Genomic DNA, 24,863 nt, shown 5'->3' with positions numbered 1-24,863 from the left:
GTTTTGGTAGCCATTTTTGTGTTATTTATATTTCTCTGGTACTGCATATATTAAGTTAAGTTATTTATTTTTTGAATTAGATTAATTTACAGCACCTGTGAGAAGAGCATATAGGGGTGCACAGGTGAAACTGATTGGACAAATGTGGGGTTGAGAGACTGGCGGTGCAAAACATTTTTGACCACTGCTTACGCAACACTTGAGCTTAGTTTTGTTTATAGCTTTGTATGTAGTTAAAGTTGTTTTTGTTAACCTTGGAAAGAAAACCAATTTTTTTTTTGCAAATAAAGCTATTTTTGGAAAGACTTTATTTGTAGTCAGAAGTGCGTATGAAAGTGCACCACCTGTCCTGGCTCAGCCCACGGCCTTTGGTTTAGAACCTGGAAAGCTTGGAAAGGCCGATACAAAAAGATTAGATTCATATTAGTGGCAAAGACTAGGAAACACATTGTAGCCTATACATTACTGCTATCTAACGTCTTGGAATTGCAACTGCATGCAAAGTCTACTATATAAAATACTTAGTGTAAAAAACAAGATATGACAACTCGACAGCACAGTTATCATTTTCAGCTCACTGTTAAATGTGAAATAAAAACTGAGATTTTTTTAATCAAAGAAATTAAAAACTATGTACACATGAACACACACAGTAGCGCCTAAAATCGGTACCACCATGAGGTCTCATTATCCACGCTTCCTGTCTCTCCCTCCCTGTCACGGCCCGGGCGCATGCCAATGCGCACTCATCAATGAGACCCGCGGAGCGCACCTCGGGACACGCCCACGGCCGCTCATCTCCTGCACGCACCACTCCGGCGGCAGTAAGCGGCTGCAATCAATCAGCGCTCAGCGCACCTGTCTTTGATGATCTTCCTGGGCTTCTTAAGCCAATGCAGACCAGCGTGCCGGGCCAGAAGGTAATCATCTGTTGGAGTACAGTAAGCAATCACCTAGGTCTATGCAACCATGCTCTCTCAATCTCTCTCTCTCTCTCTCTCTGTGTTCTGCACCGTCGTGTTTAATTGGTCTAATGTCTTCCTTGTCGTCCTTCCTGCAGTCTGCCTTTGTTCCACGTGACAAGCTGTGCGTCTCGTCTTCATTGTTGTTCCCCTCTGGATTCCGGACTGCTTTCCTCGATCCTCGACCTCCCGTTTGGACACGGACCTGTTGACGCCTCGCTATATCCCCCGACAACCTGCCTGTCTCACGGACATTCAAGCCTGCCTTTCCCCTCCGGGACTTCCGCCTCTCGCTCAACACTCCCAGTAACACAAAACAGTTAATCTCCACACAAACACACTCTTGGATTTTTGTCACACTTCATTTCGCTTGGTTAATTATATTATTGTTTATATATATATATATATATATATATATATATATATATATATATATATATATATATATATATATATATATATATAGTGTGTGTATATATATATATGTATATGTATATAATAAATCATATAGCTAAAGTACTGTCCCCTTGTGTCTGTGCCGTCTACTCCTCATGTACACAACAGTAACGCTCCTTTCAAGTGTGCCATACAACCACACGGATAAAAGTAAGGAATTGTTCTCTTTTTTATTACTTTCATTTTGTACTTGTATTTAATCTTCTTATGACAGTATTTTATGTGTGCTTCCTGTGTTTTGTGTACAGTGTGACTGACTTAGGTGTTTTTTTTTTTAGACATAAGACAAGCGGTAGAAAATGGATGGATGGATGGGCTTACACAAAACTTACATCACAGTCGTAGAAACGCAGCCCGGATCACGTGTATGAACTTTGAATGACACATAATTTAAGATTTTCAAAGGAAAAGTGTCTTCTTTAAGAACTAAATCCTATAATGACTTCTATGTGGAGGTTTCTCGACACTTAAGGGAAGTGTTTGTTCGTTTTCCTCCGACATTCCCGCGTTTTACGTTTTACAGCGATCCCCAACAACTCCGCTTGTTATCCCTACATCAACATAACACAACATTGCGTTCAACAGTGACGACCCAGACAGTCAGTGCCGTTACGTAACACAGCAATTATGGTGGTGGTGATGTAGTGATGTGAACTGCTGATGACCTCCTTTACCACACACACACACACACACACACACACACACACACACACACACACACACACACACACACACACACACACACACACACACACAGATGGTGTAAAGTCTCCTGCCTAAGGCCTTGAGTGTGAAGACAAAGTGTGAGAATGTGAAATGACACCCTCACTCACCAGCAGCTTTTCACAAACTTTGCAGGTTTTTATGACATCATGAAGAAAAAAAACCCTCCTTCCTCATGGACACGATACGCTTGATATATGATTAGAGAGATGAGCCCACCTACTATAGGCATTTGCTACATATTTTAAAATGCAGAGTGTGGCTTTTTTTAACGAATAAGGCTCAAAAGGGTACTTGAATTAGCAATGCATTGTGGGGAATCGGTAGCCGTTGTGGCTGGCCAAAGTTTTTCTGTACTTAACTAGCGGTATTGTGAGAGAGAGCAACAAACTGGATTAAAATGAATTGTAAGACAGAATAAACTCAAAGACTTGTACTGAAACAAACTAGACCATGTTCCGAAGGCTCGCCACCTTAAAAAATAAGTAAAATTGGTGGAATTGATCCATATCAGCATGTCCAATAGACGAGATTTGAGCAAGCTGCCGAATGTGTCCTGTATTTTGGCCACACATTTTGGAATGCCCAGTCCGAAAGGCTCACGAAGAAACCAACTTTGGGTGTGTGAAATACCTCTGAATTTTACATCAGAAAGAGAAGACTGCAGGTTACAGTTGGTGATGTCTCAGCGCTGATGACTTGTCTACATGCAAGAGAGGCAGGGGGATCCCCACATCTGCGGTCCCTTCCAAGGTTTCACATTATTCCCATTGGGTTGAGTTCTTTCTTGCCCTGATGTGGGATTATATCTCACATTCCTCCAGTTGGGGCAGGATCTCCTCCCCCAACCCGGAGTTGGCACTCCACCCTTTTCCGGGCGAGAACCATAGACTTGGACTTGGAAGTGCTGATTTCTTCACACTCAGCTGCGAACTAATCCAGTGAGAGCTGAAGATCCTGGCCAGATGAAGCCAGCCGGACCACATCACCCACAAAAAGCAGATACCTAAACCTGCAGCCACCAAACCGGATCTCCTCAACGCCCTGACTGCGCCTAGAAATTCTGTCCATAAAAGTTGGAAACAGAATCTGTGACAAAGGGCAGGTCTGGCGGAGTCCATCCCTCAATGGAAACGAGTCCGACTTATTGCCGGCAATGCGGACCAAGCTCTGACACTGATCATACAGGGTGATTATGGCAGTCCGATACCCTATACCCTCTGAGCACTCTCCACAGGACTTCCCGAGGGACACGGTCAAATGGCTTTTCCAAGTCCACAAAACACATGTAGACTGGCTGAACAAATCCCCATGCACCCTCAAGGACCCTGCCGAGAGTATAGGCTGGTCCACAGTTCCACAACCAGGACAAAAAGCACAATGCTCCTCCTGAATCAGAGGTTTAACTATCATAGCGTAGCCTTTTCTCCAGTACACCTGAATAGACCTTACCAAGAAGGCTGAGGAGTGTGATCCCACAATAGTTGGATCACACCCTCCGGTTCCCCCTTTTAAATAGAGGGACCACCACTCCAGTCTGCCAATCCAGAGGCACCGCCCTTGATTTACACGCAATGCTGCTGAGTCTTGTCAATCACGACAGACCCACAGCATCCAGAGCCTTAAGCAACTCCGGGCGGATTCCAGTCGCTGTCAGCAGCACACCGTTGCCACTATACACAGTGTTGACAGTGCACTGCTCCCCCCTCCAGAGGTGGCGGATGGTGGTCCAGAATCGCTTCAAAGCTGCCCGGAAGTTGATCTCCATGACTTCTACGAACTTCTCCCATGTCTGAGTTTTTGCCTCTGCAACCGCCAAAGCCACACAACGCTTGACCTGTCGGTACCTGTCTACTGCCTCCGAAGTCCCATGAGCCAAAAGGACCCGATACAACTCCTTCTTCAGCTAGACAGCATGGATGGATAGAATTAAAATCATTATCAGATATAAAAATGTATTGAGGAAAAGCATTCATAATATGTTAAAATATATACAGCTGCACCTAAAACTTTAAACAATAAAGCAGGAGCTGCAGCAGTTACGGTTTTCCACAAGAAAACATAGTTTTAAATAAAATAGTGACAGGTTTTACCAGGGAATTAACAGCAATTTACATGGCAGTTAATTGGACCGAGGAAAATAAAGCAAGTAAAGCTGTGTGCTCAGACTGCAGCAGTGTATTAATCAGCATGAAAAATAGCTTCAGAAACAAGACAGGATATAATATATGAAAATCTTCTGGGAATCTTTACAACAAATCAAGGTGGAAGTGTGATAACATTTCTCTGGGTACCTGCTGACATAGGAGTTGATAGGAACAAAAGAGCACAGTGTGTTACGATCCGCTGCACGGATCATAGTTTGTTTATGTTTCTCGTCACATGTGTTTTCAGCACCTTGAGTTTCGTTTATTTCTGTTGCCATGACGGCAGATTGTATACACCTGCCTCTGGTTAGTGTCCGGGACGCGCACCTGTTGCCCGGGCGCTAATCAGAGGGCTATTTAGTCTTTTCCCTGGCCTCACTCGGTCTGGCTTCCTAGTTTGTTCTCACACAACTGATGACGACGATTATTTACTGTTTCTTAGCTACTAGTTCTCACGCTAGGCTCTTTTGGTTTGCTAGCTCCCACGCTAGCCCTTTTGTTTATTCATCATATTATTTATATTTAAATAAATCATTTTTCCTACCTGCAAGCTGTGTCCGAAGCCGTCTGCATCCTTGGGAGAACCACACCCGCATCACTATGCGACCCAGTCGTTTCACAGTGGTCTCAAACTTTTTTCACCAAGTACCACTATAATGACCAACATTAACATACAGTAGTATAGCAGGCCTAAATATTCATTAAAAACAAGGCAGAGGTTTTATTTAACAAGCATATTTAATAATTTTGGCCACTGTAACATATCACTCAGTTTGAACAGTATTTGAAAATAGGAAAATAAAACACAGCACTCTAATCAACTGATTCTTTTTCATACCACTAGATGGAGCTTGCGTACCACTTGTGGTAGATGTTCCACAGTTTGCATACTTGCCAACCCTCCCGGATTTTCCGGGAGACTCCCGAAATTCAGCGCCTCTTCCGAAAACCTCCCGGAAGAAATTTTCTCCCGAAAATCTCCCGGAATTCATCCGGAGCTGGAGGCCACGCCCCCTCCAGCTCCATGCGGACCTGAGTCCAGGTGCGCACACAAGGAGACGAAGCAGAAGAACGAGACCGTAGTCGAAGAGCGCAGGGGAGACACTTCTCCAGGGCCGATGTATGCTCGGGGCAACACCCTTCACGTCGTCTGCTGTGGGTCTCCATAGCGGACGACTTTAGGGTGAATTATGAGTCCAGTGATTAGTTGCAAATCTTGCTTTATTGATTGCTTGCACACAGCCAATTCAACACAAAACCAACTAGTCCCTCCCCGCACTCATGCTACCGCTCCCTCTCTTCTCTCGCCCACACACTCACTGACGTCACTCACCTCACATGCTGTCACCTATTAAAGGGCCACACACACACATACTCTACTCTCATAACACACAGTACAGTTAGTAGAACAACTGTGTTTTCATTACTGTGTATTTGATAGGTGCCATTGCCCCGGAATTGTATTGCATTGTACTTTCAAGTACAACAATGAGTAGATGAGTGTTATATGTGTGTATATGTGTAAATAAATGAACACTGAAATTCAAGTATTTATTTTATTTATATATATAATAAAATAAATAAATATAAATATATATATAGCTAGAATTCACTGAAAGTCAAGTATTTCTTACATACATATATATATATGTATATATATATATTTATATATATATACTGTATATATATATATATATATATATATATATATATATATATATATATATATATATATATATATATATATATATATATATATGAAATACTCGAGTTGGTGAATTCTAGCTGTAAATATACTCCTCCCCTCTTAACCACGCCCCCAACCACGCCCCCACCTCCCAAAATCGGAGGTCTCAAGGTTGGCAAGTATGACAGTTTGAGACTTTTTGAACTAGCCGATCGGTATGCAAAACAGGTAACAACTAAAACTGTAACAAACATGGAAATTAATCACAGCAAAGCGGAAGTGAAAAGTATAGTTAAGAAGATCAATAAAAAATGGCAGGTTAATTGGAATAAAGAAACAAATGTTAGGCAATATTACAAAGTCCAGAGGAGTGTAGGAGTATCAGAGGTAATAGAACTAGGAAATAGAAATATATTATTACTAGAATGAGGTAATGACATACATACCTAAATATTTCACTGAAGTTAATAGCGAAACATACCACAGGGTTGTGTAATTATTGTATCAAATAGAAAATGTAGAGCATGTATTAATACAGTGTAGGAATAGAGAAAAATAAGTTAGTGAAAGAGAAGGTTAGTAAAGCAGTGGTGGATATTTTAAGATTGCATTTGGAACATGTAGGGTACAGAGCAATACATATATTTTTTAAAAGACAGGGTTAGATAAAATAATTTGGAGTAAGGTACCATCTCAGTTCCGTTGTGATGGCTTTGGACGACCTGATGTTTCGGAGCCGTTGGAACATCTAACCAAGCCATCACAATGGCCATCAAGCTACGCCTTTACATGTCAGTGGTCATACCAACAGCAACCTACGCCTATGAGACGCAGATGAAAACAGCCAGTATCACCAACAAGCTGGATGTCTTCCACCGACGATGCCTCAGATCCATCTTGAAGATCTCCTGGAGAGACCACATCTCCAACGAGGAGGTGATGAAAAGGGAAGGTATAGCAGCACTGTCTGACATTGTCTCCAAAAGGAGAATGATGGGGCACGTACTCCGACTGTCAAGAGAGAGACCGGCAAGTGTGGCAATGATCTGGATGCCAGAAGGTGGAATAAGGAAGAGAGGGAGGCCGAAGAAGACGTGGAGACAGACAGCCAAGGAAGACCTAAGGGAGATGGGTGTCAGCTGGCACAGAGCAAGAAGAGCCGCCAGAGACCGGAGGAAATGGAGGGGACTCGTCGCCCAATGTTCCAATAGGAATGGGAGGAAGACCATCTCAGTTCACACTCCATTTCAGTAGGTGGCGGTAATGCACACCAAAAGGTTGCTTCCCAACCGCCATTTAAATAATAAGGAGGCAGGTCTTGGCGTTTCCAACTATCTTTCACACACAAGGGGGCCGACATTTATAATAATAATATAATATAATTTACTCAATATTCTTGCAAAAAAAACAAAAACTTGAGTACTCATTTACTGCATTGATACAACGAGCCAATTATTACAAATTAGAATGCAAAACAACAACAAAAAAACATGTGTTCTTGTCTCTCATAAGGATTGTGAATAATAGGCAAATTTCCAAAACATGTGAAGTTCCCCTTTAAGGCCCCTTCTACACTAAGGTTATCAAGAGTAATTCCCACCTAACCTTATCCTTGTCCACACACACACACACAATGGTCGTTTAAGACCCCCTCCCCCTCTTCGTCCACCGGCACAACACGACCTAGTACGTCATAGTTGTTTTGTGTGCAAGTTCTTAAATTAAATTTAACTTATCTGAACAATATCCAGTGTTGTGGTATTTCAATTAACTGGAATCCAGTGTGCTGTGAGGCCCTATTGTAGTGAATCACACCTGAGCCATCATGAATTAATCAGATTTAATGGACATGTGAAAGTAAAAAAATGTGATAAAGAACATTTTACAACAATTAATCTAGGGATCTAGATATCTGGTCAGGACACTCCTCACTCTTTTGCCTTCACCTTCATTGTCCATTCGTTTTTGGTGACTTTATATACTCTGGACCTAGACGTTGAGTCCGCGACATACATGGCGGACAATAACTAATAAAGTCTGCTTTGCCAGTCCAAATGCATTCGCTGTTTTTCGTAGTCTTCACTTGTCGGTCAGGTAATACAAAGCACACGCTACCTTTTTTATCACATCCACGGGAGCCTGCATTCTCTTTGGCTCTCCTTCGACAAATGGACAACGTTTTTCGGTAAGTAGAATCACAGCTGACCCGGACATTCAAAAGTTTTCTTGCCGTCTGAGATGTGTTGTATCCGAAATAGCTGCAATCGCTTTCTCTTAAGGTATTAATGTGTGATTTCCACAAGCGTCTGTACATGTAGAATAATTAGAAACACGGGCATGTCTGGATGACTCACCTCCATCTTTCCAGTGGTTAGCTCCGGTTCTTATGAAGCTGGCTGTGGCGCGTTCTTTTTGACGTCACTTCCTGTGTGGGGCGCGGTTTTTCTGACTTCACTTCCTCTCCGAACTCAGTTTGTAAACGATCAATGAGTCCATACAAAGCTAAGAGCCGGAGATTCAAGAAATACACGGCGCACTTACCCGTGTAAAAAATTATCCCAGGAGGGGAATCTTAAACGATGGTTTAGTGTGGCTGAAACGGGGCTTAGGCTAAATAATTATTCATTTAAGGGGTTATCCGGCTTAATGTAGAAATAGCCTCAGAGATGCAATCCTCTGCGCACAAGCTTGGTAGACCAGCTTTGTGTGTGCTATCAAGTTTGCGTGTGTTTCAGTACATGAAAACCGTAGATCAGGCCCTAAGTGACTTAAAGGCCTACTGAAACCCACTACTACCGACCACGCAGTCTGATAGTTTATATATAACGCACCCCCGCCGTAGAAGGCACCCCCTGACTGGTGTGCCGGATAACACAGCCGGTGTTTCATTGTTTACATTCCCGAAAGATGACAGTCAAACTTTACCATTGGCCTGTGGAGAACTGGGACAACAGAGACTCTTACCAGGAGGACTTTGAGTTGGATACGGTACCGTGAGTACGCATGCAGCTGCGGCTTCCAAACATTTGATTGCTTGCCCGTACGTGCGTGCCGCTATGCGCATGTCACGTACGTAACTTTGGGGACTTTGGGGAAATATATGTGCTGTATGAACTTTGGGGAGGTGAACGGTACTTTGGGCTGTGTGATTGAGTGTGTTGGGCAGGTGTTTGAGTTGTATTGGCGGGTTATATGGACGGGAGGGGGGAGGTGTTTGTTATGCGGGATTAATTTGTGGCATGTTAAATATAAGCCTGGTTGTGTTGTGGCTAATAGAGTATATATATATATGTCTTGTGTTTATTTACTGTTTTAGTCATTCCCAGCTGAATATCAGGTCCCACCCGCCTCTCACAGCATCTTCCCTATCTGAATCGCTCCCACTGCCCTCTAGTCCTTCACTCTCACTTTCCTCATCCACAAATCTTTCATCCTCGCTCAAATTAATGGGGAAATCGTCGCTTTCTCGATCTGAATCGCTCTCGCTGCTGGTGGCCATGATTGTAAACAATGTGCGGATGTGAGGAGCTCCACAACCTGTTACGTCACGCGCATATCGTCTGCTACTTCCGGTACAGGCAAGGCTTTTCTATCAGCGACCAAAAGTTGCGAACTTTATCGTCGATGTTCTCTACTAAATCCTTTCAGCAAAAATATGGCAATGTTGCGAAATGATCAAGTATGACACATAGAATGGACCTGCTATCCCCGTTTAAATAAGAAAATCGCATTTCAGTAGGCCTTTAAGGAGTCATGGTTTCATCGAGTGTCCAATACCACTGTGGTATTAATATTTGTAGTTAATTTAACCATTTGTATGCTTAATTTAGGCCAAAAATTCGTAGAATATGCTTAAAAAAATTTGTTGTAGTGTGAAACTTCATACTTCAAAGCGCGATGTGGAGAAGAACGGCTGTAGTTGAGCAAGCTGACAGAAACAAAGAAAAACTCCCTCTTCTGTCCAAAGCGTCACCTTTATGACTTATCGTCTTGTTCCCAAGCAGGAACCCTATTGATTTTGTACTATAACCCACACAGTCTGCTTTTAGTGTGGTCTGTTATTCATTTGTCAGGGCAGAAAGCCCGTCACAAAAAACAAGCTGTAAAGTCACACAAACACTTGGCCAAGGTTGTTGGCTCGTTTTGCGACGCTCGGCCAGTAAAGCAACTTTTCATCAAAGTGAGGTGTTCAAAATAAAAAGAGAAGGTCAGCGAGACGGAGTGTAAAAGAAACGTCTCAAGGCGAGCTAACCTTTTTACGACAGCCATATTTGTGTTTACACGGCAAAGCGGCGTTCTGACAGCAAAGCGACACGAGCTGCTGCTGCACAGGTGCTAAAAGTGAAAGACAATGACACGAAGGTTCTTTGTGCTGCCACACAACAACAACACGTTTAAATTAACTCCCCGTGACCTGGAAACACAGTCTGACGCCTCCGCATGCTCCATGTTTAGCATGAGCCATGCAAATGTGTGCATTCTTTCATCAAAGTGTTATGGAAATGACCAGACTCTCAGGGAAAGTCTTCCAGGAGGGCCTCTGAAGACAATTTGCTGTTTATTTCCTTTTTTCTTCCCGTTGTCTTTGCTGAGGCCAGAGAATCAAATTTATGCCTTTAATTAGGAACGTTGCACGGCCTTGGAGGGACGTTATTCGGCTTGGGTCGGCAGCGCTTCGCCCGGCGCCGCGATGTGATGTGTGAGTCGGCGGGGTCGTCTCAATAGCGGCCGGGGACGTGTTTTATTAGACGAGGGCGGGATGTCGTAAAAAGGACTTTAGAAGGTTTCTCCTGAGTCGCCGTGCTCAAAGAAAGATAGTTCAAAGACCATCACACAGTTTTAGCACATCATCAATGTGCGCATTCTCCCGAGGATGTACGATCCAGATTAAAAACATGCCTCGGAAATTGGAGATTGAACCGCGTTCATACTTAATTTTAGCACCTTTTCTTCTCAAAGGATTTGCGTCTATAAGGCTTGCCTAAAAAAAAAAAAAAAAGGAAGAAGATAATAATATAGAATTATTATAATTATAATATAGAATTTACTAGACAGGAACACAAACAACATGCGAGCAACATGGGGCATCCTAAAGAGGATCCTCAAAAATGGTGCTAAGGAGGATTACTCTCAATACTTCTCAGACGGAAACGTAGAAAGTGAGTTGAAACCTTGATAACGACTTTGTAATTATTGGACTAAATCTGGAGGAAAGGATTTCATAACCAGGGTCAGTTGAGGACTTCAATGATACCATAGACACAAATCCCAACTCAATGTTCCTCGCGGTCGTGACAAAAAAGGAGGTAATCAAAATTATGAATAAATGTCAATCCAAGATCTCAACTGATTGACTGCACAACACACTCAATCCCACAGCCCAACTGACTGCATTGTATAGAGACTAGGGTTGTCATGATACCAATATTTTGGTACCGGTACCAAAATGTATTTCGATACTTTTTTAAATAAAGGGGACCACAAAAAATGGCATTATTGGTTTTAATTTAACAAAAACTCTTGGGGTACATTAAACATATGTTTCTTATTGCAATTTTGTCCTTAAATAAAATAGTGAACATAGGAGACCACTTATCTTTTAGTAGTAAGTAAGCAAACAAAGGCTCCTAATTTAGCTGCTGGCGTATGCAGTAATGTATTGTGTCATTTTCCATTTTAATATTTTGTCCAAAGAAAATTAATTAATAATCTACTTGTTCATTTACTGTTAATATCTGCTTACTTTCTCTTTCAACATGTTCTATCTACACTTTTGTTAAAATGTTATAATCACTTATTCTTCCGTTGTTTGATACTTTACATTAGTTTTAGTAGAGACCACAAATTTGGGTTTCGATCCGATACCAAGTCGTTACAAGATCATACATTGGTCATATTCAAAGTCCTCATGTGTCCAGGAACATATTTCCTGAGTTTATAAACATAATATACATTTAAAAAAAAAATAAAAAAATGTTGTGATGCTAAAAAAATATCGATGTAATCATAATAGTATTAACTAGATACGCTCCTGTACTTGGTACAGGCACTTTTTAGAGGCGGTATAGTACCGAATATGATTCATTAGTATCGCGGCACTATACAAGTACCGGTATACCGTACAACCCTAATGGAAACGATAACAAAGTTTGTTGAAAAGGTTTCAAAACCTTTAACGTATATCAACAACCTATCACTTCAGACAGGCAAATTGTCAAACAAAATTAAAATAGCAAAAGTTGTGCCGATTTATAAGACTGGAAACAAACACCAATTTACAAACTATAGACCAGTTTCCTTACTACCACAATTGTCTACAATAATTTTAAAAACTATTTAACAGATTGGACAAATTCATGAATAAAAGTGGGACTCTCGCGGACAGCCAATAAGGATACAAAGCTAACATTTCAACATTGATGGTATTATTTGAAATAACGGAAGGGATTACCAATGAAATAAACAAGTAGTTCTCAAACTTTAGATCTCCAAGTACCACCATATTGACCAACATTAAAATACGTAGTAGGCCTAAGTATTCATTAAAAACTAGTCAGACGTTTTAACTAACAAGCATATTTAATTTTTTTTGTCCACTGTAACATTACACGCAGTTTGAACAGTAACACTGTGTTAAAAATAAATGTTAAAACTAAAACACTAATCACCTAATTAAGTGATTATTTGGTGTACCACTAAATGTAGCCCACGTACCACTAGTGGTACCCGTACCAGAGTTTGAGAATCACTGCAATAGATGGTAAACCGTGGGCAGCTGCATTGTTTATGTATTTAACAAAAGCATTTGACACAATTAACCATACTATCTTATTTAACAAATTAGAATAGTATGGCATCAGAAGACTGGTCTTGAACTGGGTAAACAGTTACTTAACTAACAGGAAGAAATAGAGTATGTGAAGCTAGGCGAATACACATCTTCAGCACTAAATATATCTTGCGGTGTACCCCAGGGATCAATACTGGGGCCAAAATTGTTCAATCCCTATACAAACAACATTTGCACATGTACTAAAGTACCATTTTTAGTACTTGTATGTGTGTGTTCATGTAGTAATAAATGTTCATTTGTTTAATAATAACATTTAATTTAATTTAGCATTTAACAGTGAGCAGATATAAAATGATAACAGTCTAGTTGTTATTGATTGTTTTCTTACACTTTTGAGTATCATTTGCAAGGCTGCATTTATTTCAGTTTGTCCTAGTTGAGTTGCCGTAGTCAGGAAGTAGTATTTACCAAAATGTTGAATGTGCCAGTCTTGTCTTTTGTTGAGTCCTACAAAGTATGTATACTGCAAGTATTGTGCTTATTACACTCCAGCTGTTTGATTGTAAGGTGCATCTTAGTTGTAGTTTTTATTGCCAAATTTGAAAGTGTTGAAAACATCATGTAAAATCATTAATGCTAATCAGTAGCATGTATGTGGCACATTACCATCGAACTAACACATTTGGAAAATGCATACTCGCTTTGTTGGCAGGACAATTGCAATCTTACTTGGAAGCAGTACGCTATGAAAACGCCTGTTTCCTCAACCGGACGTGACCTTATGGGCAACAAAAGGTATCAACATTTGGTACTGTTTGATTTTAATTGAATTCAGTAGTACAGACAGAATTTGGTTGGTTCCTACAATAGTATAGAATTCAGTACCCATCTTAAGTAAACACTCATGTTCAAAGCAGGAAGATTCCTGCGTCACCATACGCAAACTCACTTGTTACCAAAGTTAACATTTTATACAGGGGTGAGAGAAAGTCAGTGTTTTGCAAGTCTCCAGTAAGTCTCAAGTTTTATTTATCCCAAGACTTAAGTAAAAACTGCAAGTCCAAGTCACGTCTCAAGTCAAGACAAGACAGGTTGAGTCATCGGCTGAAATCTTCAAGTCCATTAGCATTATTTAAAATTTATTTTTGCCTTAAAAAATGCTTTTTTCTGTCCTGTCCAGCCACATGGGCAAATAATATCGTTGATCTAGATGCCAGTATTTGCTGTCTACTTTACAAAAGAGCAGTGTGGGATACTTCTTCTGTTGCATTATTTATGTTTGACGTTAACAAATGTTTGTCTATATTTAGGGCCGGATCTACTAAAGGTTTGCGTGTACTAAAACATGTGCGAACCTGATAGCGCACGCAGAGCTGATCTACCAAGCATGTGGATTGAGTTCTTAAGTGAGCAAAATAAGGAGCGCAATCCATTTAACGTGTTTGTCTTCATGAACATGCAGAATGTATGCTGATCATCAAAAAGCCAACATAACTGAGAGGAGAAAATGCAAATATAATTACATAGTCCACAGTGTGATTTATCGGGACTAAAAATGTTCTGAGGTCACTGTTCTGCGTCTATATTTAGTACATCTAGAAACGAAGTGCAAAATGGCAGTTGCACAGAAATAGCTGTGAGAAAGGAGGTGATAACCCTGCAGCTCTGTCCTACGTATGTTTATTAAAATACTGTATTTGGACTGTCAAAAATAACAATATTACACATATTGTCTGTTCATTAATAACCTTTTATAATTGCATTGCTGTTGGATGCCTTGAGGGGCTGTTTAAAACAAAACAAAATAAACCAAAATAAATTGATGCATTTTAGTGCGTGCTGGTGTTTTTTCTAAATGACGTTTGTTGTTTCATTAAAAAAAAAATCCTGCAATATACATTTTATGAGATCTGGAACCTTCTAACGCTCACTTGCTAGTGCCAGCATCTCCCAGTTCGCACCCTGAGCGTGCTAATAAAGTGGATTCCATTGTAGATAAACTGCAGGACTGCCTTTAAAATGCTACGAAAATGCGGTACATGTCTGCTGTTTGAAAACATAGTAAAATGATACAGGTAGAAGCATGATAACATGAATGGGCAGTAATTGAGTGCTCCATGGTGAAAGCCGCGTAGTACAGGCTAAAACCTCATTGAAATAGGGTGGTCTTCACCAGTTACCAATTGCACACACAGTCTTAGTAGATCACAAGTAAAACTTGCTAATAGTACACGCAATTTTATATTTTGCACATGCAGTTTAGCGCTTGGTAATTGGATTTTAGTAGATTAAGCCCTGTGTGTTTTGGCACAACCGGACCGATCAGGAAGGAATAGAAAGAGGAAAAAAGAAGACAGGAGGGCGATTGACAGGACAGAGAGACACAACAACAAAAACACAACAGCAACAGAGCTACATCAGCAGATACAGTATGTACGAAAATTATATCAGTATTAAAAAACAAACTAGTAAAGTAAACAGTATGAATAATAATTATAATAATAATAATAATAACAATAATAATAAAGAATGATAAAATTGACCTCTATTATCACCATTACTTTCGACCCAAATGTAGCAATACATACAGTATATTTATTGGCTTGAAATGTTTGAGTCCTTACAGGTAATGTGCACTATTTACAATGAATGAGTGGCTTAAACTTCACAATCCTTGTATTAATGCATATTGCTGCCTCCTTTCTGCCCTTCTTTGCAGTACCTGGTTTTGGAGTTCCACACACACCTGCTTAAAAATTTGCTACTGGCCTACTGAAGCCTCCCTGCCAGTCGTCTCAGTGCTAGTTGATGGTAAATGTTTCACTCATCTCCAAGGACTTCGTCCACTCGCTTGGTGTTTCCCAGTTAACATAATTTTCCTTTGTGGATCTCCCTCACACTCACTATTCCAGTGGCTATGTCCCTGTATTGTGGTGTTGTATTTTCCCTACTCCTTTTGAGTGCGTCTTTTCGTAATTTTCTCCACTCCTTGAGTTCGCTTTTTGTTATTAAACATTTCTATTTTTGCTGACTGTTTCTTCTCTGCTTTGGGGTCCTACTCCGTAACAAATCAACTGGCCAATTTGGACCCTGCAGAATTGTAACACTTTAGCCCAGCGCTCAAGGGCTTTGGACAGGCAATCGGAAATTACGACCAGCTACTATATTTATATATATATATATATATATTAATAATGTATATGTGTATATACATTAGTATATATATTGTTACTTTACATGCAGTCAGCTTTCTGGCCCCAGCCAAAAATTTTTAGACCAATGCGGCCCCCGTGTCAAGAAGTTTGGACACCTCTGGCCTTGACGACAAACTGCGCGAATATGATAGAGAAAACGCTGAGGAAGATGGACAATACCACACATTTTTTCCAATTGGGGCGATATCTACGTCGGCCGGAGTCGACCCAGTCATCGTTCCTGCCCAGATCGTCACTCTCCAGCCGAGGGAGGTTACGGAAGTACCGATGCAGTTTGGAGGACAACTCTCCGCCTCGGAGCGATCTCGCTGGAGGAAACGTTGGCATTATTGTGGGAGCCCAGACCATCAATTCTCCAAATGCTCCATCAGACCTCCCAGACAGACGGTGCTCACACCCTCTGCTCTTCCTGCTTCTCTTCATTCTGCCGTGGTTAGCAAGCAGCTAGCCACTGATTCCTCGTGTGAGTACCTCCATGCTTCTGAACCCGGAAAAGAGACTTCAGCTCCCTGGGACAAACAGGAGGTCCACTTTTTAGACAGCCATTTACTGGCACTAGTTACACACCAAACTGAATCTTTGTCTTTACAGTTGTCTAGTAATCACCATCCGTTTTTTATTTTCCCGTGTCAGTTGACTCGCCCGTCGTGTTAGGCCTCACAAGGCTTAAACCTCAAAGTCCTTGTATTAAATTGTTTGATTGGGGCAGGACCACCATTCTTACCTGGGGCAGCGTCATTTGGTTGGTAGAGCGATCGTGCCAACAGGTTGAGGGTTACAGGTTCGATCCCCGCGACCGCCATCTAAGTCACTGCCGTTGTGTCTTTGGGCAAGACACTTTACCCACCTGCTCCCAGTGCCATCCACACTGGTTTAAATGTAGCTTAAAGATGTAGATAATGGGTTTCACTATGTAAAGCACTTTGAGTCTTTAGAGAAAAGCGCTATATAAATATAATTCACTTCACTTAACTAACTGGAGTACATTCTGCAATACTAACTGTCTACGCTATGCAGTATCCACCACGGTTATGCCTAGCAAGGTTGGGGAGACCATTAGTCTCTCGGACGTGCCTAGCGAATACCACAACCTTAGACAGGTGTTTAATAAAGACCGGGCACTTCATCTGCACCGCCCGTACGACTGCTCCATCAAATTTCTTCCTGGCGCATCTTTACCTGTGGCTAGGCTTTATAATGTGTCAGACACTGAACAGGCTGCATTTGATGACTATATTTCTTCCTGTCTTACGGCGGGGCTCATTTGCACTTCTTCCTCGTCGGTGGGTGCCGTTTTTTTTTTTTGAAATGAAAGATAAGTCTTTATGCCCTTGTATTGACCATTGGAGCCTGAACAATATAACTGTTAAAAATAGCTACCCACTGCCACTTATGGATTCTGCATTTGCTTCCTTATCTCCGGCTATTATTTTCACTCAATTGGACCTGTGCAATGCTACCACTTTTAACAGCCCCATGGGTCATTTTGAGTACCTTGTCATGCCGTTTGGCTTTACCAATGCGCCCGCCGTATTCCGAAGCCTAATTAATGAAGTCCCCAGAGATACCATTAACTAATTCTCCTTTGTTTACTTAGATGACATTCTAATCTTTTCCAGAAATCTCCAAGAGCATATCTACCATGTCTCGTTCTTCAGCGGTTGTTGAAGAACCACCTTTATGTCAAAGCAGAGAAATGTAAATTGCATTCGTCTTCAGCCTTTTCTGAGGTTCATCGTGGAGAAGGGCCATCTCCACTGGTGGCCTTTTCCTCCATCAAGGAAGCACTTGCAAAGGTTCTTGGGTTTTACCAATTTTTATAGGCGATTCAATCACAACTTTAGCACTAAAGCCGAACCTTTAAACAAAGATTACATCCACAAAAATACCTTACAGGTGGAGCCCAGAAGCCGAGACTATTTTCTCATCTTCAAAATGCATGTATACTATAGCGCACGTTAACCCAGCTTTGCAATTTTTTCTCGATGCAGGTGGCGACTTGTCCAGGGTGTACCCCGCCTACCGCCCGAGTGCAGCTGAGATAGGCTCCAGTGGTAGAAAATGGATGGATGGGCATCAGATGCAGGAGTTGGAGTAGAACTTTCCCAGCATTTCCCAGTCAACCAGAGGTTTCACCCATGCACCTTCTTCTCGAGTCACCTCACGGCTGTTGAAAGATAGTACACTGTTGGGAATAGAGCGCTGCTGGCCATCGTTCTTGCACTACAGTAGTGGAGGCACTGACTGGAGGCGACTGCCACTCCATTCATGGTCGTCACGGATACAAGTACTTGGCCGTTATCAGAACTACTCAAAGACTGAATTCCTGCCAGCCACGTTGGTCTCTGTTCCTTACACGCTTCAATTTCTTCATCACCTACAGATCAAGTTCCAGCAACATCAAGCTTGACGCCCTCTCCAGAGTCTATGGTCCTGCCACTAAGGAGACCGCTCTGGAGACCATCGTACCCGTGGCCCGAGTGACCGGAGTACTACACTGGGAAGTGGAGAGAAGGGTGTCCGATGCAGCCGCTTGAACCAAAGTGCCCGACAACAACCTGCAGGCAAGCTGCCCCGGCTGAACAGAGGTCCGAAGTCCTACAGTGGGGACACACCTCAAAGGTGTCCTGTCATCCCGGCTTGAGGTGTACTTTGTTTGTGGTCGCCTAGAGATTATGGTGGCCTGTAATGGGTAAAAACATCAAGGAGTTTGTCAACACCTGCTCCGTCTGTGCTGAGGCAAGGATTCTCATCGACTGCCAGCTGGCTTGCTTCATACTCTACCCATCCCGCCACGACCATGGTCTCACATAGCCCTGGACTTTATAACAGGTCTCCCAGTCTCATGGGGCAATTATTTTATTCTCAATGTGGTTGGTTGATTCTCCAAGATGGCACAATTCATCTCCCTGTCCAAACGACCTTCATCCCGAGAGAATGCTCAACTGCTCGCCAGACACGTTTTTGAATCCATGGCATCCCCCGGGACCTGGTCTCAGACAGGGGGCCCAAGTTCGCTTGTCAAGTTTGAAAGGCTTTTTGCAAAGCGCTGGGTGCATCAAGGAGCCTCTCCTCAGGATGTCTGAATCCCGGCACCCACATACAAACCAGGAGGGGGGTTGAGTACTGTTATTTGTTTGGCTGCTCTGCTGCCTCCCTTCTGCCCTTCTTTGCAGTACCTGGTTTTGGAGTTTTGGGTTGGAGCCACCCACACACACCAGCTGTCAATTTGCTAATGGCCTACTTAAGAAGAACTGCACTTTTTTTTTAAACATTTTGCCTATCGTTCACAATCATTATGAAAGTCTTGATGACGGATGTATTTAAAAAAAAAAAGCTTTCTAAATTGTAAATAAACGTAAATAAAAGTCAGCTTATAACAGAGTCAATGGTAGGTCCTCTTTTCTGTCCATAAATCCCTCTAAAAAACATTAAATAAGTGCCAACAATACACCATTTATATTTTGTGATTTGAAAAAAACCAAGTATTAACAATATTGTTATTATAAGCGCTAACGCCGACAAGTTATTTTGTCTGCAGGTCTCACAGCTTGTGCTGCTCTACTGACATCAGCGGCTGAGGTGAGCTGCCTTCACACCTCAGAGCTTGAAAGTTTATTCTAGATCATAAATAATGCCTCTCACCTGGACAGTAGAAGGATGAAGACATAATCTGACGAGTTGTTCAACTTTGGCATCCAATTTAGCCCTGGAAAAGGACAAGAAATACACGAAAAGACGATTAGTCTGCGCTTGTTTCCGCCAGCCTTTTTTCATGCGAGAATTTTTAGTCATTCTAAATGGGAATACATGAACATCCTATCTGACGGCATCCTAATGACAACAGACCTTGTACAGTAAGTGATGTTTTATTATGTTTGTTGGCTATCCTGAAGTCTGCAGTGAGTAATAATCAGTGAAAAAAACGAACGTTGTGATGCGTTTTTGAAATTACCGTATTTTTCGGACTTTAAGTTGCATTTTTTTTCATAGTTTGACCGGGGGTGCAACTTATTCTCAGGAGCGACTTATGTGTGAAATTATTAACACATTACCGTAAAATATCAAATAATATTATTTAGCTCATTCACGTAAGAGACTAGACGTATAAGATTTCATGGGATTTAGCGATTAGGAGTGACAGATTGTTTGGTAAACGTATAGCATGTTCTATATGTTATAGTTATTTGAATGACTCTTACCACAATATGTTACGTTAACATACCAGGCACGTTCTCAGTTGGTTATTTATACGTCATATAACGTACACTTATTCAGCCTGTTGTTCACTATTCTTTATTTATTTTAAATTGCCTTTCAAATGTCTATTCTTGGTGTTGGGTTTTATCAAATAAATTTCCCCAAAAAATGCGACTTATACTCCAGTGCGACTTATGTATGTTTTTTCCCTTCTTTATTATGCATTTTCGGCAGGTGCGACTTATACTCCGAAAAATACGGTAATGTGCCGCCGAATGCTTAAAATGATCAAAACACGTAACTATGACATGTTATAATGAATGTGCCTGTTTCTACAATACATTACTTACAGCATGTATATAAAACCTTGATGGAGGTGTTTGGAAAATGCAGTTCCCCCTTTTTTTTAGCCTCCCTGACATCAGTGGCAGTTGATTGTAGATGTTTCACTCACCTCCAAGGAATTTCCACTGACTTACCTTTGCAGTGGCTCCGCCCGGTATTGCTGTTTTGTTTTTTTTTCCACTCGATTGCGCTTTTTGTCATAAACGTTCTTATTTTTTCAGACTGTTTCTTCTCTGCTTTGAGGTCCTACCGATCGTAACAGTAAATGTATCTATACCTTTATATTATACATAAAAAATAACATTTAAATATTTAATGATCTGTTACATTTGACATAAACAACAAATGCGTTCTGAATCATTTTATATTTTGATAGCACTTAACCAATCAGTACATTTCCGCGCACTGAATTAGTCTGATTTCTCAAATAACGTGGTTTCTTATTGTTGAGTATTAAACTCTGAGACTGGTTTAATAGGATATTGACCACGTTGGGGTTCCGGTCAAAGAACGCATGGTCATCAGTTGGACTCGTCAACTTTAATGGTGCATATTGGAGTATACACAGCGGCACTACCATGAATTGATTTACGTGGACTCCGACATAAACAAGTTGAAAAACTTATTCGGATGTTACCATTTAGTGGTCAATTGTACGGAATATGTACTGAACTGTGCAATCTACTAATACAAGTTTCAATCAATCAATCAATCAAACTTTGGGTTAGAGGTGGGACCAAGTCATTGTTTTGCAAGTCACAAGTAAGTCTCAAGTCTTTGCCCTCAAGTCCGAGTCAAGTCCCGAGTCAAGACAGGCAAGCCCCGAGTCAAGTCCAAAGTCAAGACTGGAAAGTCTCAAGTCAAGTCCTAAGTCCTGCATTTTGAGTTTCGAGTCCTTTCAAGTCCTTTTAACCACAGACTAATATATTAACACAGATTGTGTATGTTTTTCAAACGCTGTATTTATTTATTAAAACAAGTGCATTTTAAATTGCAGGAAAGAAAATTGTGCTGACATTGCACTTTATAATAGCACTATTAACCACTCATTTTAAACATTAACTCATTCCTTTACAGAACAAACACATTGAAAAATAAAGTGCAAATTTACTTATTTGTACAAAAGTGTTAACATTGAAAAAACATGACATATACGTGAACATAACAAAAAAGTTGTACTTTTTATATGTCAGGGCCCTATGCTGCATTGCATTTGCAAAAGACCAAATTAGCCAAGAGTCTGTCAGTCATTTGTGCACGATGGGGGCGTAGTATGATGCCACCATGGCTGAAAACTCGCTCCACTGCAGCACTGGAGGCAGGCACTGCCAAGACTCTCATGGCCACTCGGAACAGTGAAGGAAGAGTCTTCATGTTCAATGCCCAGAACAAAAGGGGGGAGAGAGTTGTTTTGGGTTAGTGCACTACTTGTAAGTGTATCTTGTGTTTTTTATGTTGATTTAATAAAAAAAATAAAAAAAATAAAATAAAATTCTTGTGCGGCCCGATACCAATCGATCCACGGACCAGTACCGGGCCGCGGCCCGGTGGTTGGGGACCACTGAGGTAAACAACCAACAGTATGTCAGAAAGCTAGCTAAAACGGTACACATATTCATAATATAGTATACATTTTAACTGACCTTTATTTTACTATTTTTGTCTTTTTTTAGGTGGCTAAAATACGCGGTGCTGCTGACCGCCGTCTAACGTTACGTGTGATATATTGACTAACGTAACCCTGCTTAAAAAAAATCACTGAACAAAAAGTATGAATAAGGTAGTGAACTGCAACAGATTCCTGTGTTTGCAATAACGTTATAACGTTAGCAGTGAGTTTACAGCCTCACTGATTTAACTACACAGCAAATAAAAGTCACGTTACTTAGCCAATAAACGTTATCTTACATTCAAAACTTACCGTTCTTTGTGCAACTTCAAATGCCGGACGAAGTTGGAAGTTGTTGCCTCTCCATCAGTAATTTTCGAACCGCATGTGTTGCATACTGCAAACCGTTTTGTGTTGACCACCTCGTAATTTTCATACCCAAACAAAATTATTTTAGGTATCATTTTTTGTTCACTGGCGTGTGGTTTGGACATGTCTTCTTCGTTGGTTGTCCTGCAATTTGATTGGATGAATGCTGTGTGATGAAAACAAAGTAGATCTAATTTGATTGGCTGTTGTACTGAGACCACACCAGCTGACACACGCAACGCTGATAGACAAGTACACAATGAAAAATACGGAGCGCTCCCGAATAACTTTTTCATCTTTGGGTTTTGGGGAAAGTAGCAAGTCATGTCAAGTCATGTCAATTCAAAAGGCTCAAGTCCAAGTGAAGTCACAAGTCATTGATGTTAAAGTCTAAGTCGAGTTGCAAGTCTTTTTACATTTTGTCAAGTCGAGTCTAAAGTCATCAAATTCATGACTCGAGTCTGACTCGAGTCCAAGTCATATGACTCGAGTCCACACCTCTGGTATCTGCAATATTTCTGTTATCTAATTCATACTTGCCAACCTTGAGACCTCCGATTTCGGGAGGTGGGAGCGTGGTCGGGGGTGGGGCGGGGCGTGGTTGGGGGCGTGGTTAAGAGAGGAGGAGTATATTGACAGCTAGAATTCACCAAGTCAAGTATTTCATATATATATATATATATATATATATATATATATATATATCTACATCCTGAAAATATGCAAACAAAACTGTGTTTAGATAATTGATACTTCAAACTTGCATAAATAAATATTAAGGAATATAACATAACTTGGTTTCTGAGAGTTTCAAAATGTAATGAATAAAATGCTAAAGTTGTTGATAAACAAGCAATTATTTTAATAATTAAATATGGTCATTTTAAATGAATTATTATGATAATTTAAAATCAATTATTTCAAATATGTTTATTTTAATGTATAATTCTATGGCTCGATGTAATAAGGAGTCAGGAAAAAATAAAAATAAAAATACAATTAATTTGGATGTTTTTAGCAAAATATAGTAAACATGTATTTTTTTTTTTTTTTTTTTTTTAGTTAATAAATATATTTATTTTTAGGTAAGACATAATAATACAATATATCTCTAGTCTGGATGATTTAGTTCTTGTCACCCTGTTGTCCTCCTGTCATGAAAAAAGGCTGTCCTCACTCAGGTCCGAGAGGGCGTGGCTTCCAGCTCATGCTGAAAATCGGGAGATTTTCGGGAGAATATTTGTCCCGGGAGATTTTCGGGAGAGGCGCTGAATTTTGGGAGTCTCCCGGAAATTTCGGGAGGGTTGGCAAGTATGATCTAATTAAACAAAAATCTGCATCTTATGTCTATAGATATGTTTAAAGTATATATGTACTAGAGAAAAAATAGAAAGATCAGAAAACATACATGCACAAACAAGCTGTCAATATATTGTAGTTTGACAATAGCATGTGTGAACTAGCCACATTAGCAGCAGCAATGCAGTCCTTAACAGAGGGATGTTAGCCGGTAGCTTCTTAACAACCCGGCACCAATACCGTTCTTAAAACCCCACTAAACATTACACAAACACAGTAACGTCTATTAATAGTCTAAATGAGTCTTATACAATTATCAAAATACTCACATCGTCAAAGACTAGAGCACCGATTGAACGTAGCAGAGAGAAAACAAGCTTGCATACATTAACGCAAGTCAAAACGGAAGCGGAAGTGACACTTGCAGTGTCAAGAAATGCTTCAAAATAAAGGTCTCTGGAAAACGTATACAAACATGGAGAATTTTTAACACTTATATTTTTACTCGTCCGAGTTTCCATGTTCTATCACTAATGCGACTGTTGGCCATATGCTCTCATACACCAGGTGGTGATTGTAAGCAGAATCAGAGCATGCCAAATTCTGCTAATTAGAAAGAGCTACTGTAGTAGTAGTTGTCACTAGTAAAAGCTCTCGGATGTAACGGATAACTATACACTTTCCACTGCTATTTGGTGTTTTATACTTATTTTTGTCTCTCTCACAGTGCCCATTACAATTAAATGCAAACAGGTCTATGCAATTTTGATGATGGTGTAATTTAGCGACAACACCCCGCAAGCTACCACCACAAATAGATTACAGTCCTGTGGGAAACACTGTAATTTGTTGTCCTACAAACACAATATAGTTATGTTTATGTTAGCAGGAACGCCACCAGCAAAGGAAAAGAAAATAAAACGTCCTATTTTTTTTATTTTTTTTATCTATTTCGCTTGAGCAAACTGATCTGGCTGCTATTTATTCTCAGTTCGCCATGCTGGTGTTGTGGAAACTCAATGGAGTGCAATGAAGGCAGACACATGACATTCCACAGA

At 40.7% G+C, this 24,863-nt stretch overlaps 1 long non-coding RNA gene across 2 annotated transcripts in view; it reads right to left on the bottom strand.

Annotated features, from left to right (window-relative positions):
* LOC133619013 (uncharacterized) overlaps window positions 1-24,220 on the bottom strand; it is a 41,498-nt gene extending 17,278 nt beyond the window's left edge. The window contains exons 1-3 of one of the 2 annotated variants that reach the window (XR_012051003.1): window positions 24,135-24,209; window positions 19,629-19,692; window positions 18,033-18,150 (exon numbers count right to left, since the gene is read on the bottom strand). This is a non-coding gene — a long non-coding RNA (uncharacterized lncRNA). Of the gene's footprint in view, window positions 1-18,032; window positions 18,151-19,628; window positions 19,693-24,134 lie in introns of those variants that run through there. The other variant, XR_009817379.1, reaches the window with a different exon arrangement.
* Window positions 24,221-24,863: the final 643 nt, after the last annotated feature.

This window comes from Nerophis lumbriciformis, linkage group LG19 (assembly GCF_033978685.3).
Source record: "Nerophis lumbriciformis linkage group LG19, RoL_Nlum_v2.1, whole genome shotgun sequence".
NCBI lineage: Eukaryota > Metazoa > Chordata > Actinopteri > Syngnathiformes > Syngnathidae > Nerophis > Nerophis lumbriciformis.
The sequence above is the reverse complement of the archived record's forward strand: the minus strand, read 5'-3'. Positions and strand labels throughout refer to the sequence as shown.